The sequence below is a fragment of the Nerophis lumbriciformis genome, linkage group LG09 (genome assembly GCF_033978685.3).
Source record: "Nerophis lumbriciformis linkage group LG09, RoL_Nlum_v2.1, whole genome shotgun sequence".
In the NCBI taxonomy this organism is placed as follows: domain Eukaryota; kingdom Metazoa; phylum Chordata; class Actinopteri; order Syngnathiformes; family Syngnathidae; genus Nerophis; species Nerophis lumbriciformis.
Window position 1 is genome coordinate 16166807 of NC_084556.2, and position 15339 is coordinate 16182145.

General features: G+C 44.5%; 1 protein-coding gene across 2 annotated transcripts in view; it reads right to left on the reverse strand.

Moving 5' to 3' along the window:
- Positions 1-8801, reverse strand: part of cadm2a (cell adhesion molecule 2a) — a 619370-nt gene extending 610569 nt beyond the window's left edge. For both annotated transcript variants that reach the window (XM_061962498.2, XM_072913795.1), the window contains exons 1-2: positions 8662-8801; positions 845-966 (exon numbers count right to left, since the gene is read on the reverse strand). The gene's annotated coding sequence lies outside the window, so the exon portion shown is untranslated. The remainder of the gene's footprint in view (positions 1-844; positions 967-8661) is intronic.
- Between the last annotated feature and the right edge of the window lie 6538 nt (positions 8802-15339).

Here is a 15339-nt window from a genome sequence, read left to right on the forward strand (position 1 = left end):
CAGTCACGGGGAGGACATGCAAACTCCACACAGAAAGATCCCGAGCCCGGGATTGAACCCAAGACTACTCAGGACCTTTGTACTGTGAGGCAGATGCACTAACCCCTCTGCCACCGTGCTGCCCCATATATATATATATATATATATATATATATATATATATATGTGTGTGTGTGTATATTGTTTAAAATACATATAGCAACTGTTTGGTCATTAAAATGTATTTAATTATATTATTTAGAAGCCAGACGTATATATTTATTTCACAGTTAAGTACTATATTGGTTCTGTGGTTACCATCATAAATGTACATTTTGCCATCAGTCCTCCCCTTCTTCAGTGGAACCAGAAAAATATACAATATATCTAAAGCAAAAACAAACAAAAAACATTTAGAGTAAAACGATTTATCGATGGCTTAACCTTCAAAAAAACTAGAAAACATTCAAATGTATGTATAATTGAATGAATAATTTACAGTCAACCAATGATGGCAATTACCAGCTTCAGTGAATTGTTCAATATGGAGATGCAAAAACACCAACAGAAAAATGTATTTACACATTATGTCTCTGTATTACACTTCTTTCACACTTTAGATTCATGACATCTGGTCCTGATACACTAAAGCGAAGAAGTCTGCAATGTGACATCTGGGCAAATGTCTTTTTGTTGCCAGGATTTTGCAGGCGAGTGAGTGTGCAGTGTAATGATTTTTTGTTTTTTGTGCCTTCTCTGTTCCTGCTCCCCGCAATGAAGCGCCACCTGCATTGCTGATGACTTTAAATGTGGTCTGGAACTGTTGAAAAGCATGAAATGATGGATTTCAAATGCTGCAGATTACCACATACTGCAGGTGTTGGTTGAGTCCATCCGTGCATGTGTAGCAACTCGCATTTGGTCATCTTCTTATGGATCAAGGGAAATGACTGAGTGGGTTCAGTCAGACAAGAAACGCGCTTTCGCCTGCAAGGATGAAGAAAAAAAGATGGCTTAAGGAAGGAATGCACCAGTTGGCAGGAAGGGCTTCACAGCCCAGCAGCCCAAAATGGATTTCTACCTCCAGTTATGACACAGGGGGCTTCTCATGCAGACACCTGAGCGTATGCATCCCTCCCTCTGCGTATGTAGTATAAATGACCTTTCCCACCATTTTTGGCATCCATTAAGTGCCACAGTGAGCACATCCAAAACACAGCGGCGGTTTGGAGATTAGAGCGGCAAAAACGATTGTTGCTGTCAGTCGGAAAAGTGGTCCACGGATAAAACTCTAAAGACAGCAGGCTGGCAACAGTCCAAACACAGCAGATATCTCATTAAGTTTGTTGATAAAACGATGACGGCTCTCGATTAAGATTGTGTTTGTTTGTTTGACCCTCTCTTCGCAAACAAAACAAAAAGACTATCTCGTCACAGTCGTCAGCCATGTTTCATGTTTGACTTGAACATTGTAAGGCCGCACATATAATAAAATGTTCTCTCGCCACTTAGCGGTTCACTTACTAAAGTCTCAGTCCATTTAATGGGGAACTTTATCACAATTTCAGAATGGTTAAAACCATTAAAAATCAGTTACCAGTGGCTTATTTTATTTTTCGAAGTTTTTTTCAAAATTTTACCCATCACGCAATATCCCTAAAAAAAGCTTCAAAGTGCCTGATTTTAACCATCGTTATATACACCCGTCCATTTTCCTGTGACGTCACATAGTGATGCCAATACAAACAAACATGGCGGATGGACAGCAAGGTATAGCGACATTAGCTCGGATTCAGACTCGGATTTCAGCGGCTTAAGCGAAATTGAAGAAGAAACTGAAGCTATTGAGCCATATCGGTTTGAACCGTATGCAAGCGAAACCGACAAAAACGACACGACAGCCAGCGACACGGGGGAAAGGGAGGACGAATTCGGCGATCGCCTTCTAACCAACGATTGGTATGTGTTTGTTTTTAAGTGTTGTAATGTTTTTAAGCTATATTATTGGTAAACACAGTTTATGTATAATAATTTACGTAAAACCGCGAGTAATGAATAACGTTTTCATCAATTAATATATTCTGTAGACATACCCTCATCCGCTCTCTTTTCCCGAAAGCTGATCTGTCCAGTTTTGGAGTTGATGTCAGTAGGCCAGGGAAGCTAGGGTCGATATTCTTCTCTTGATCATCTTCGGTGGTTTAAGGGACGGTAGAAGCGGTGTGAGCCAAGACATCCAGGGGGTTTAGCTCGCTCGTCTGCGGGAACAAACTGCCGCCATTGCTTGCCGTGCTACCGAGGTCCTTTGTCCCTGAATAGCTCACACACTCCGGCAGATTCAATGGGGGTCTGGCGGCAGATTACTTTGACTTTATCGTTGGAAATGCATCTGCTTTGAGTGTCGCAGGATATCCACACATTCTTGCCATCTCTGTCGTAGCATAGCTTTCGTCGGTAAAGTGTGCGGAACAAACGACTGACCATTTTTGTCGGCTCTCCCCACACCCTCGTATTTTGAACAACATTCGTCCAATTTCTTGCCACTTTTGTATCTTTGGGCCACTGGTGCAACTTGAATCCGTCCCTGTTCGTGTTGTTACACCCTCCGACAACACACCGACGAGGCATGATGTCTCCAAGGTACGGAAAACAGTCGAAAAAACGGAAAATAACAGAGTTGATTTGATTCGGTGTTTGTAATGTGTTTGAGAAAATGGCGGATTGCTTCCCGATGTGACGTCACAACGTATAATAGAATAATAGAAAGGCGTTTAATTCGCCAAAATTCACCCATTTAGAGTTCGGAAATCGGTTAAAAAAATATATGGTCTTTTTTCTGCAACATCAAGGTATATATTGACGCTTACATAGGTCTGGTGATAATGTTCCCCTTTAAGGTATTTTATAGACATGTATTATTATAACATTTATTGTATCTAAAATTACCAGCTTTCAATCGCATGCATCAATGAAGCCTTTGCCCACACTATTGACTGATGGTGGACAAATCACAGAGCACAGAGTTCTCCGTCCTGGCAGCTGATTGGCTCAGCCGCATTGAGCCTCCTCTTTGCGTCAGCTCCTTGCAGCTGCTTGTGTGTTCTGCATCTTCTAAGGCTTCTGGCGCTCAGAACTTAAGCCCCAGAGGAAGCTGCTTACCATCGGAGAAAAGGTGAACTCCTTACTGCTGTGCTAAAAGAAAGTAGCTTAGCTACGAGCTACTATACTAGCTGACATCACGAGATTAATGAATCTTCCATTGGCTTCATAAGGAAGGAGTTGAAAACTATGAGGACGACGGAAACGACGGAAAAGACTGCACCAACAACTTTCCATAACCTGCTCATTGGCCCTGTGGTTAGAGTGTCTGCCCTGAGATCGGTAGGTCGTGAGTTCAAACCCCGGCTGAGTCATACCAAAGACTATAAAAATGGGACCCATTACCTCCCTGCTTGACACTCAACAACAAGGGTTGGAATTGGTGGTTAAGTCACCAAAATTATTCCCGAGCACAGCCACCACCTCCCAGAGGGTGGTACAAGGGGATGGGTCAAATGCAGAGGGTGATTTCACCACACCTAGTGTGTGTGTGACTATCAGTGGTACTTTAACATTAACTTAGTTCCTTACCCATAAGAAAACGCCGCAACTGCCATCATTATCATTATATGTTTCACGAGCGTGGAGGAAGCTTCAGCAACGTGACCCCGAGATGCAGCAGACGACAGGCAGACGATGAGTGAAAATAATAATCCTTAATGACCCCCCACCCAAAAAAAAAAAGCACTCACAAGGGAGTGGGGAAACACTCGACTAGCAGCAGGAAAAAAGAAACAAAAGAAGGCGAGTCCAACCAATAATTGCACAAGACACGGAACTTCTTTTGTCTAAGGTAAAAAATGCGAAGCAGAATAATAGGCAATGCAGAGCAGTGCATTACAATGAACCCACACTGTCAGGAAGACAGCGCCGGACTAAAATAGGAGACTGATTGGCATCCGGGTGCAGGTGTGTCCCAGTTGCCAATCAGGCAGCCTGTATGGACGCCCGTGCACGGAAGGGGGAAGTTAAAATGCAAAATAAGGGCACAGAACAGGAACTAAATAAACACACACAGAGAAAAAGCAAACATAAGTCCAAAACAGTCACAAGGGCGTGACATTATACAGTACATTCTTTACCGTCAACATCTGAGAGTGCAAATATTGAATATCATGACCAGTTGTAGACCAGCCTTAAACAAGGCTGCTACACCAGGACTCACAACCATGTCCTCAAGAGTATGGCAGCGGCTCTAATACCACAAATTCCTTGCCCCTGAGAGCAACCAATTCCATCATGGCACCAACATTTACCCGAAAGGGACAGAAAACCCCCAACCAACCTCCTACCACACCAGAAGCAGGACATCCAACTATGGACCGTGATTGGAAAATGCTAGTGGATATTGGCCGACAACTAATCTTTCCACATGACATTGCATCCACCACCCATGGGCCAGACTTGGTACTCTGGTCCCCTTCACTGAGGTCTGTTTACATCACAGAGCTCACAGTCCTGTGGGAAAATTCAGCTGAAGAGGCCTATGAGCACAACAATGAGGATGCAATGCGAAGGTCTATCTGGTCGAAGTGGGATGCAGAGGTTTTGCAGCTTCTTCCACCAACAGGCTGCTCAAAGACCTTGGCATCTAAGCTCAGGCTTGATCGCCCTGTAGTTGTCCACCTTTGATGAGGGTGCCTCGTGTTGAAAGGCCGAAACACCCCATGATTCAAAGTGTACACGACTGACGATGTGTCCAAAAATTTAGATCGGTCCCTATCAGAGACTCCTCCTATGCCACTCTTAACATCAAGACAACATCCTGTGAGTGCATACCATCTATTGGCAGGCAGTCTTAACATCACATACCTTAATTGGATTCTCCAAACATTTTCTGATAAAATAAATATACTGTAAATACTCAAATATCTGCTCGTCACCATGACTTATGATTTCAAAGCAAGTCATCCATTAGTTTGTAAGTAACTCAAAAACGAAAAAAAAAATAATGCACAGGCTATTGTGTGTATACATTTATTTTTGCTGTTCCAAGGGGTCCTCTGAGGGAAGCCATAACTGCGATGTGTCCATCAATGAAAACAAGTTTGACACCGCTGGTTTATATCAATCTATAATGCATACAATATTCAAATGCATCATGAAATAAATAGCTGCCTTCCTTCACAGAAATTCACCTACCACGAGGTCTGGCCTACCATGCAACGCAAGTTCAAGTTAAAGCATAATTATGAGAGAGAAATTAAAGGGGAACATTATCACCTTTCTAATATTCGCTCTCGGAGCGATGACGTCACAACGTGATGTCACATCGGGAAGCAATCCGCCATTTTCTCAAACACCGAGTCAAATCAGCTCTGTTATTTTCCGTTTTTTCGACTGTTTTCCGTACCTTGGAGACATCATGCCTCGTCGGTGTGTTGTCGGAGGGTGTAACAACACGAACAGGGACGGATTCAAGTTGCACCAGTGGCCCAAAGATGCGAAAGTGGCAAGAAATTGGACGTTTGTTCCGCACACTTTACCGACGAAAGCTATGCTACGACAGAGATGGCAAGAATGTGTGGATATCCTGCGACACTCAAAGCAGATGCATTTCCAACAATAAAGTCAAAGAAATCTGCCGCCAGACCCCCATTGAATCTGCCGGAGTGTGTGAGCAATTCAGGGACAAAGAACCTCGGTAGCGCGGCAAGCAATGGCGGCAGTTTGTTCCCGCAGACGAGCGAGCTAAACCCCCTGGATGTCTTGGCTCACATCGACCCTAGCTTCCCTGGCCTGCTGACATCAACTCCAAAACTGGACAGATCAGCTTTCAGGAAAAGAGCGCGGATGAGGGTATGTCTACAGAATATATTAATTGATGAAAATTGGACTGTCTGCACTCTCAAAGTGCATGTTGTTGCCAAATGTATTTCATATGCTGTAAACCTAGTTCATAGTTGTTAGTTTCCTTTAATGCCAAACGAACACATACCAATCGTTGGTTAGAAGGCGATCGCCGAATTCGTCCTTGCTTACTCCCGTGTCGCTGGCTGTCGTGTCGTTTTCGTCGGTTTCGCTTGCATACGGTTCAAACCGATATGGCTCAATAGCTTCAGTTTCTTCTTCAATTTCGTTTTCGCTACCTGCCTCCACACTACAACCATCCGTTTCAATACATTCGTAATCTGTTGAATCGCTTAAGCCGCTGAAATCTGAGTTTGAATCCGAGCTAATGTCGCTATAGCTTGCTGTTCTTTCCGCCATGTTTGTTTGTGTTGGCTTCACTATGTGACATCACAGAAAATGGACGGGTGTTTATAACGATGGTTAAAATCAGGCACTTTGAAGCTTTTTTTAGGGATATTGCGTGATGGGTAAAATTTTGAAAAAAACTTTGAAAAATATAATAAGCCACTGGGAACTGATTTTTAATGGTTTTAACCATTCTGAAATTGTGATAATGTTCCCCTTTAAGCCCTTGTCCTTATTTATCCTTTCTGCAAACTCCCCAGATTCATCAATAACTTAGCTTTTTTCTGGAACGTTTGCTGTCATCTACCAAAAGTAGCTGCCGTCCAGTTGTCTTGCCAAGAAGGCATTCGCTTGAATGATTTGTGTGTCGAGTCAAAACAGGCCGAAGCTATGATGAAAGTATTTTGTTCATACAAGCCCTTTTGTAACTGGGGAGACATGTTTGAACAGGCCAACAATGACAACTTGCTTTTGCTCCCAAAGTAAATGTTGGACTGATATGATCATGTTGAAAAGAAAATCATACACACATAAAAAAATAATCATTCCAGTTAAGTCCTGTGTTTTAGGAAAAATAAGAAGTTGTATCAGTATGTGATTGTGTGAATGTTTGAGGCTGTTCACAGTACTTGGATTGAAATCCTATTTTTCTCAGGTTTGCAGCTAATATTGAATACATCCATCCATCCATTTTCTACCGCTTATTCCCTTCGAGGTCGCGGGGGGCGCTGGAGCCTATCTCAGCTACAATCGAGCGGAAGGCGGGGTACACCCTGGACAAGTCGCCATCTCATCGCAGGGCCAACACTGATAGACAGACAACATTCACACACTAGGGCCAATTTAGTGTTGCCAATCAACTTATCCCCAGGTGCATGTCTTTGGAGGTGGGAGGAAGCCGGAGTACCCGGAGGGAACCCACGCAGTCACGAGGAGAACATGCAAACTCCACACAGAAAGATCCCGAGCCTGGGATTGAACCCCAGACTACTCAGCAACTTCGTATTGTGAGGCAGACGCACTAACCCCTCTTCCACTGTGCTGCCCTATTGAATACATACCTGATCAAAATAACTCTCTGGTCTCTGGCTATTTGGATGTACAAGTCTAAAAAAAACACTTAGAAATTAGGCAAAAAAAATCCAAACAATTGAATCTTCTAAATAACTGAAACATCTATTATTACAATAATATTTCTCATTTTAAAAACTATTTTTCTTGTAATTTTACAACTTTATTCCCATAAAATTTCATATATACTGTTTTGATTGTAATCCTTTGATACAACATTTTCATCGAAACGCAACTTTTTTTTTAAATGTCGCCCTAAAAGTCCTTCTGTAAACAGCCCAACATTTAAATTGCATTTTCAAGGATTTGCAAAGTACTTGACAATAAATCCTTTTTCAATGCGACGGTTCCTTCCAAAATAGTTTCTTTTTTACCTCTACAATATACCTGTACCTCTAACCCTGATATCTACGCTTAACAGTGAGCAACATTTAGATGCGCTCGACTGGCATGGAATTAGCTTCTGGCAGCATAGCGAAGGACTGAGCCACAGATTGCATAAAAAGATGTCCATATCTCCATTTCCTCTTGTCTCATGTCACCGTAGCCAAAAATCTTCCACCATAGCCACTGCCAGCCTGCACTGAATGTGTGTGGGGGGTTTTTTAATCGCAGGATGAAACAAGTCGAGGACCCTCTTGATTCAGTCACATGTAATTACACCACAAATTAATCAAACATGATCCAGGTGTTCTTATAAAGTTAGCTAAGTTAGTGCATAACATGATTTAATATCCAGGCTGCGTGCAGCTAGGTAACAATTTAAAAACTATACATTTGAAAAGTAAAAAGGTCACAATGCTACTTTCGGCATGTTTTGCTGGCGCTCGGCGAAATGTCACGTTATGCATTTCTGGGAATTCAGCATAGCCACGGCAATTGTGGAGATAATAACGACCACATCAAGAAGCACTCTCTTAGTAAAAGCACAACTATGATAAACAACATGGATTCTGAGTCTTGCAGGCCAGCATACACTTCATTTGTTTTAGACCAGGGGTCGGCAACCCAAAATGCTGAAAGAGCCAAATTGGACCAAAAATACAAAAACAAATCTGTCTAGAGCCGCAAAAAATTAAAAGCCATATTACATACAGATGATACAGATAGTGTGTCATGAGATATAAATTGAATTAAGATTACTTAAAGGAAACTAAATGAGCTCAAATATACCTACAAATGAGGCATAATGATGCAATATGTACATATAGCTAGCCTAAATAGCATGTTAGCATCGATTAGCTTGCAGTCATGCAGTGACCAAATATGTCTGATTAGCACTCCACACAAGTCAATAACATCAACAAAACTCACCTTTGTGGATTCATGCACAACGTTAAAAGTGTGGTGGACAAAATGAGACAGAAAAAGAAGTGGCATAAAACACGTCCTAGAAAGTCGGAGAAAGTTATACATGTAAACAAACTGCGGTGAGTTCAAGGACCGCCAAAATTAGTAGGACAAAACGGCGCTCGCCAAATACTGGAATCAGTGAAGCATGTTTAATATAAACAGTGTGCTTTATAACATTTAGGGAGGTTTGTGTCATGTTGTCCTCCTACAGAAACCATATAAAAAAAATTTAAAAAAAAAATGTCCCCTCAACTTTTCATACATTTTTGAAAAGAATCAGAATCAGAATCAGCTTTATTGTCATTACGCAAGGTAACGAGATTGAGGCCATTCCATACAGTGCGATGTGTGCATGCTAGAAAAACAATGTGCAAATATATAAAAATATAAAAAATGTAGAAGTGCAATGAATATGGTGTGAAATGAATATATACATGAAAAAAAACAAAACAAAAACAGGGTGGTTGGTGGAATGGGTTATTGCACCGAAGAGAAGGCAGTTATGAGGGACAATGGGGCAGTCCGTTCAGGATGGTTATGGCCCTGGGGAAGAAGCTGTTCTTTAGCCTGTTTGTTTTGGTTTTAATGCATCTGTAGCGCTTCCCAGAGGGCAGCAGGTGGAACAGGTCAGAGCCAGGGTGGGTGCTGTCCTTGATGATGGCACTGGCTCTGTTCAGGCAGCGGGAGGTGTAGATGTCCGTCAGAGAGGGGAGAGGGCGGCCGATGATCTTCTGAGCCGTCTTGACCACTCTTTGCAGCCTCTCCCTGTCTGCTGCAGTGCAGCTGCCGTACCATACCGTAATACAGTAGGTCAGCAGGCTCTCGATGGACGAGCGGTAGAAGGTCAGCAGCAGGTCAGGCTTCAGGTTGTACTTCCCGAGGACTCTAAGGAAGTGTAGCCGCTGCTGAGCCTTCTTGATGATTGATGTGGTGTTGACTGTCCAGGAGAAGTCATTAGAGATGTGGACTCTAAGGTACCTGAAGGTGTGGACTCTCTCTACACGCTCGCCGTTGATGTAGAGGGGGGCAGGGTCGGTGCTGCTCCTCCTGAAGTCGACGATGATCTCTCTGGTCTTGCTGGTGTTGAGAGCGAGGTTGTTCTCCGAAGACCAGGCCGTCAGCTTCAGGACCTCCTCTCTGTAGGCAGCCTCGTCACCCCTGGAGATGAGCCCGACCACTGTGGTATCGTCGGCGAACTTGACGGTAAGGTTGTCACTGTGGGCCGGACTGCAGTCATGGGTGTAAAGGCAGTAGAGGAGGGGGCTCAGCACACAGCCCTGTGGGGAGCCGATGCTCAGCGTGCGGGAGGATGAGAGGTGCGGGCCAAGTCTCACATTCTGGGGTCGGTCCGTTAGGAAGTCCCTTATCCAGGCGTTTGTGAGAGGGGGGAGGCCAAGAGTGTCCAGTTTATTGCAGAGTCTGTCCGGGATTATTGTATTGAAGGCAGAGCTATAGTCCACAGAGAGCATCCGGACGTAGCTCTGCTGCTGCTCCAGGTGGTTCAGAGCAGAGTGGAGAGCAACAGCGATGGCGTCCTCTGTGGACCTGTTCGCCCGGTATGCGAACTGGTGGGGGTCGAAGTCTGGAGGGATATGGTCCTTGATGTGCTGGAGAACAAGTCGCTCGAAGCACTTCATGATTACCGGAGTGAGGGCCACTGGTCGGTAATCATTCAGGCTGGTGATGGGAGACTTCTTCGGCACCGGGATTATTGTAGATGACTTCAGGCAGGATGGGATGACTGCCTGAGCCAGGGAGAGGTTGAAGATCCTGGTGAGGGGGGGAGCGAGCTGGTGGGCGCACGTCCTGAGCACCTTTCCAGGTACTCCGTCTGGTCCGGTAGCCTTCCTGGGGTTCACAGCCAGGAGCACTCGTCTGACACTGTGCTCCTGTACAGTGAGTGGAGTGGCGCCGGAGCCCGGTGGGGGCGGGGGCAGGGCTGGAGCAGATGAGTGTCGCTGGGGGGTTTCGAAACGGGCAAAGAAACAGTTAAGCTCCTCTGCCAGTGTCGCACTCTGATCCGCAGTTGTCATATTGCAGCCTCTGAAGTTCGTGATGTCATGAATGCCCCGCCACACCTCCCGTGAGTTTTTGCTGGACAGATGGGACTCTATGCACCTCCTGTGGTCCGCCTTTGCTTTTTTAATCCCTCTCTTCAGGTCGGCTCTAGCAACACTGTACAGTGCCCTGTCCCCTGACCTGAAGGCTGCGTCGCGGGCCCTGAGGAGTGTGCGGACCTGGCTGGTCATCCAGGGTTTCTTGTTGGGGTAAACCCGGATGTTTTTTTCCACAGTCACATTCCCGATGCAGAACTTTATGTAGTCCAGCACCGTTCCTGTGGCTGTCTCCAGCTCCTGTTGTTGGATGAGGTCCCAGTCTGTGTGTTGGAAGCAGTCCTGAAGTTTGGGGAGTGCATCGTCAGGCCAGGTCATAACAGTCTTTGTGATAGGCCTGGCCTGGCGTCTGATGGGGGTGTAGGTAGGAGAGAGCAGGAGGGAAAGATGGTCTGACTGTCCAAGCTGGGGGAGGGGTGTAGCCCTGTACGCGTGCTTTATGTTGGTATACACGTGGTCCAGGGTGTTCTTGCCCCTTGTAGAACACTTCACGTGCTGGTAGAACTTAGGGAGTACAGTCTTCAGATTGGCCTTATTAAAATCCCCTGCTATGATATGAACACCGTCGGGGTGGGCCCGCTGCTGTTCGTTGACGGTGTTCAGCAGAAGAGAGAGCGCTGTGTTTACTTTGGCGTCCGGTGGAATATACACAGCCGTGATGATAACAACAGACAGCTCTCTCGGGAGAAAAAAAGGCCGACATCTAACAGACATGTACTCCACGTCCGGGCAACAGTGCTGTTCAGTGATTGTCCCGTTGTTGCACCAGTTCTCATGCACGTAGATACAGAGCCCCCCTCCTCTGCTCTTACCGGAGTCCTTAGTTCTGTCCCGGCGGAGCAGAGTGCGTCCGGCTAGCTGCATGCTAGCATCGGGTGAAACCAGGTTTCGGTGATAATCATAGCACAACAGTCCCGAACATAGCGGTTTCCAGCAAGTTGTAACTCCAGGTCGTCCATCTTCTGTACAAGGGATCTGGCATTAGAGAGGAACAGGCTCGGTAGAGGTGGCTTGTGGGGTTGTTTCCTAAGCCTGAGCAAGACGCCGGACCTGCGGCCACGCTTCTGCTTCCTCTCCCTCCTCCGTCTGCGCCGTCTCCCAGACCCGACAACAAACCACGGAGAGCCCTGTGCTCTCGCTATGTCATCTGGGATGTTGTGCTCGTGGTGAAAGTCGCTCGAAACAGATATCTGGTGCGAGTTACCGATATCCAAGAGTGACTGGCGGGTGTACCGGGTGTTTGCAGTACAGGTGGTGCACAAAAGGAAAAAAAACATGAAGAAAAGAAGGAAGAAAGAGCACTGAAATGGAGAGCCGTAAGCCGCTGCGTCTGTGCGCGCCGCCATCTTGTATTTTTTTTCTTTTTTTTTTTTTCCAGAGAGCCACTAGGACGGCGCTAAAGAGCCGCATACGGCTCTAGAGCTGCGGGTTGCCGACCCCTGTTTTAGACTATAAACTATTAAAAGTTGTTGCAGTCACTGTTTACATTATAATTATAAAACATCAAAAGCCGGTTGGACCTTGCAGCCCCTTCTGTTCCTCTGCTAAAAAAAAAAAAAGGACGCTCATTCTTTCATTTCTTTGCACATAACACACATTGAAGACGGTTATATAAGAATACCTAAAATTGTGTTGTATTCCTCTTCCTGCGTGTGTGTGAAATATATAAGTATCACACATCCAGCTTTGCATGGTCTGCAGGGATCTGGCCAGAATTGAATGTGCCAGCAATTTCCTGGCAGTCAGGAATAAATGATTAGCCAGTCCATTTAAGTAACATTTCCGCCTTAGATTGCCATATTCAGTTAAACGCTGCCAGTGACGCCAAAGCAGTGGGAGTAATAGCTAAGATCAACTGCTAAAAAGAGGGCTTGCGTTGCTTTAATTTGCCGACCACACTTTGATGATGTGGAAGAAAAATACTCAAGGCTGCTAAAAGAGAAAAATCTGAATGCAATACGATGAGCAGCGACTGTGTCTATATCAAATGAGATGAATAGAAATAGTGTTTCAGAGGGAGGACAATTTGGTCCGGAGATATGCTACATTGCACATGGCTCCGGCTCATGAAGGAGTTTCATTATGAACTGATTTATACAAACAAAGGACTAAGTATGATTGCTTTGTGGAATTAAAAGGCATTATCGGCAAAGACCACCTTACGAACATCGCATAAGTCTGACGCTCATAAAATGAGAGAAAAACAGTGAAGCGTTTAAGGTCGGAAATGAATTTCCGGAAAAATGACAATGTCAAATTGAGAGAAAAAAAAAATGGCGCCATGTATATTGATTGATGGTTTGAACATCTAGGGCAGGGGTGTCAAACTCATTTTATATCGGGGGCCACATGGAGAAAAATCTACTCCCAAGTGGGCCGGACTGGTAAAATCACAGCACGATTACGTAAAAAAAAAAAAAGACAACTTCAGATTGTTTTCTTTGTTTAAAAATAGAACAAGCACATTCTGAAATTGTACAAATCATATTGTTGTTGTTTTTTTTTTTGTTTTTTTTTACAATTACCTATTGCAGTTAATAGTATACATACATTATTTGTCATTATTTATATTTTCTGAATAAATCAATCAATCAATCAATCAATCAATGATTATTTATATAACCCTAAATCACAAGTGTCTCAAAGGGCTGCACAAGCCACAACGACATCCTCGGTACAGAGCCCACATAAGGGCAAGGAAAAACTCACCCCAGTGGGACGTCGATGTGAATGACTATGAGAAACCTTGGAGAGGACCGCATATGTGGGTAACCCCCCCCCCCCCCCCCCCCCCCCCCCCCCCCCCCTCTAGGGGAGACCGAATGCAATGGATGTCGAGTGGGTCTGGCATAATATTGTGAGAGTCCAGTCCATAGTGGATCCAACATAATAGAAAGAGTCCAGTCCATAGTGGGGCCAGCAGGAGACCATCCCGAGCGGAGACGGGTCAGCAGCGCAGAGATGTTCCCAACCGATGCACATGCGAGTGGTCCACCCCGGGTCCCGACTCTGGACAGCCAGCACTTCATCAATGGCCACCGGACCTGTGTGTCTCCCCCTCCACAAGGGAGAGGGGGGAGCAGAGGAAAAAGGAAAAGAAATGGCAGATCAACTGGTCTAAAAAAGGGGGTCTATTTAAAGGCTAGAGTATACAAATTAGTTTTAAGATGGGACTTAAATGCTTCTACTGAGGTAGCATTTCTTTGAACGCAGATTTCTTGCCGGGACATATGGCACAATACAATCGGCAAGATAGGATGGAGCTAGACCGTGTAGTATTTTATACGTAAGTAGTAAAACCTTAAAGTCACATCTTAAGTGCACAGGAAGCCAGTGCAGGTGAGCCAGTATAGGCATAATATGATCAAACTTTCTTGTTCTTGTCAAAAGTCGAGCAGCCGCATTTTGTACCAACTGTAATCTTTTAATGCTAGACATAGGGAGACCCGAAATTAATATGTTACAGTAGTCGAGACGAGACGTAACGAACGCATGAATAATGATCTCAGCGTCGCTAGTGGGTAAAATAGAACAAATTTTAGCGATATTACGGTGATGAAAGAAGGCCGTTTTAGTAACACTCTTAATGTGTGACTCAAACGAGAGAGTTGGGTCGAAGATAATGTCCAGATTTTTTACAGAAACGCCTTGTGTAATTGTTTGGTTGTCAAATGTTAAGGTGGTATTATTAAATAAATGTCGGTGTCTAGCAGGACCGATAATCAGCATTTCCGTTTTCTTGGCGTTGAGTTGCAAGAAGTTAGCGGACATCCATTGATTGATGTGATAATGCTCATAAATCAAGTCATTGGTGTTCATTTTCAATATATCAAGATAAAAAAATTATATCAAAATCCAATTACAGTATATTAATTATGTAGTTTGATCATTTCCCTCGACTGATGAACTAACATCATGTGGTTTCCTTTGAATCATCTACAAATAATTGCTATTGCGACATCCAGTTGGCACATTTAGAACAGCTGTTCCTTCATTCAAAAATTTCAGGTACATTTTTATACTTAGCAAACTCATCCCACGGGCCGGATAAAACCTGTTCGCGGGCCTGAACCGGCCTTCGGGCCGTACGTTTGACACCCCTGATCTAGGGTGTTGGGCAGTATTGTGAAGTTTAAAGGGGAACATTATCACCAGACCTATGCAAGCGTCAATATATACCTTGATGTTGCAGAAAAAAGACCATATATTTTTTTAACCGATTTCCAAACTCTAAACGGGTGAATTTTGGCGAATTAAACGCCTTTCTAATATTCGCTCTCGGAGCGATGACGTCACAACGTTACGTCACATCGGGAAGCAATCCGCCATTTTCTCAAACACCGAGTCAATTCAGCTGTTATTTTCCGTTTTTTCGACTGTTTTCCGTACCTTGGAGACATCATGCCTCGTCGGTGTGTTGTCGGAGGGTGTAACAACACGAACAGGGACGGATTTAAGTTGCACCAGTGGCCCAAAGATGCGAAAGTGGCAAGAAATTGGACGTTTGTTCCGCACACTTTACCGA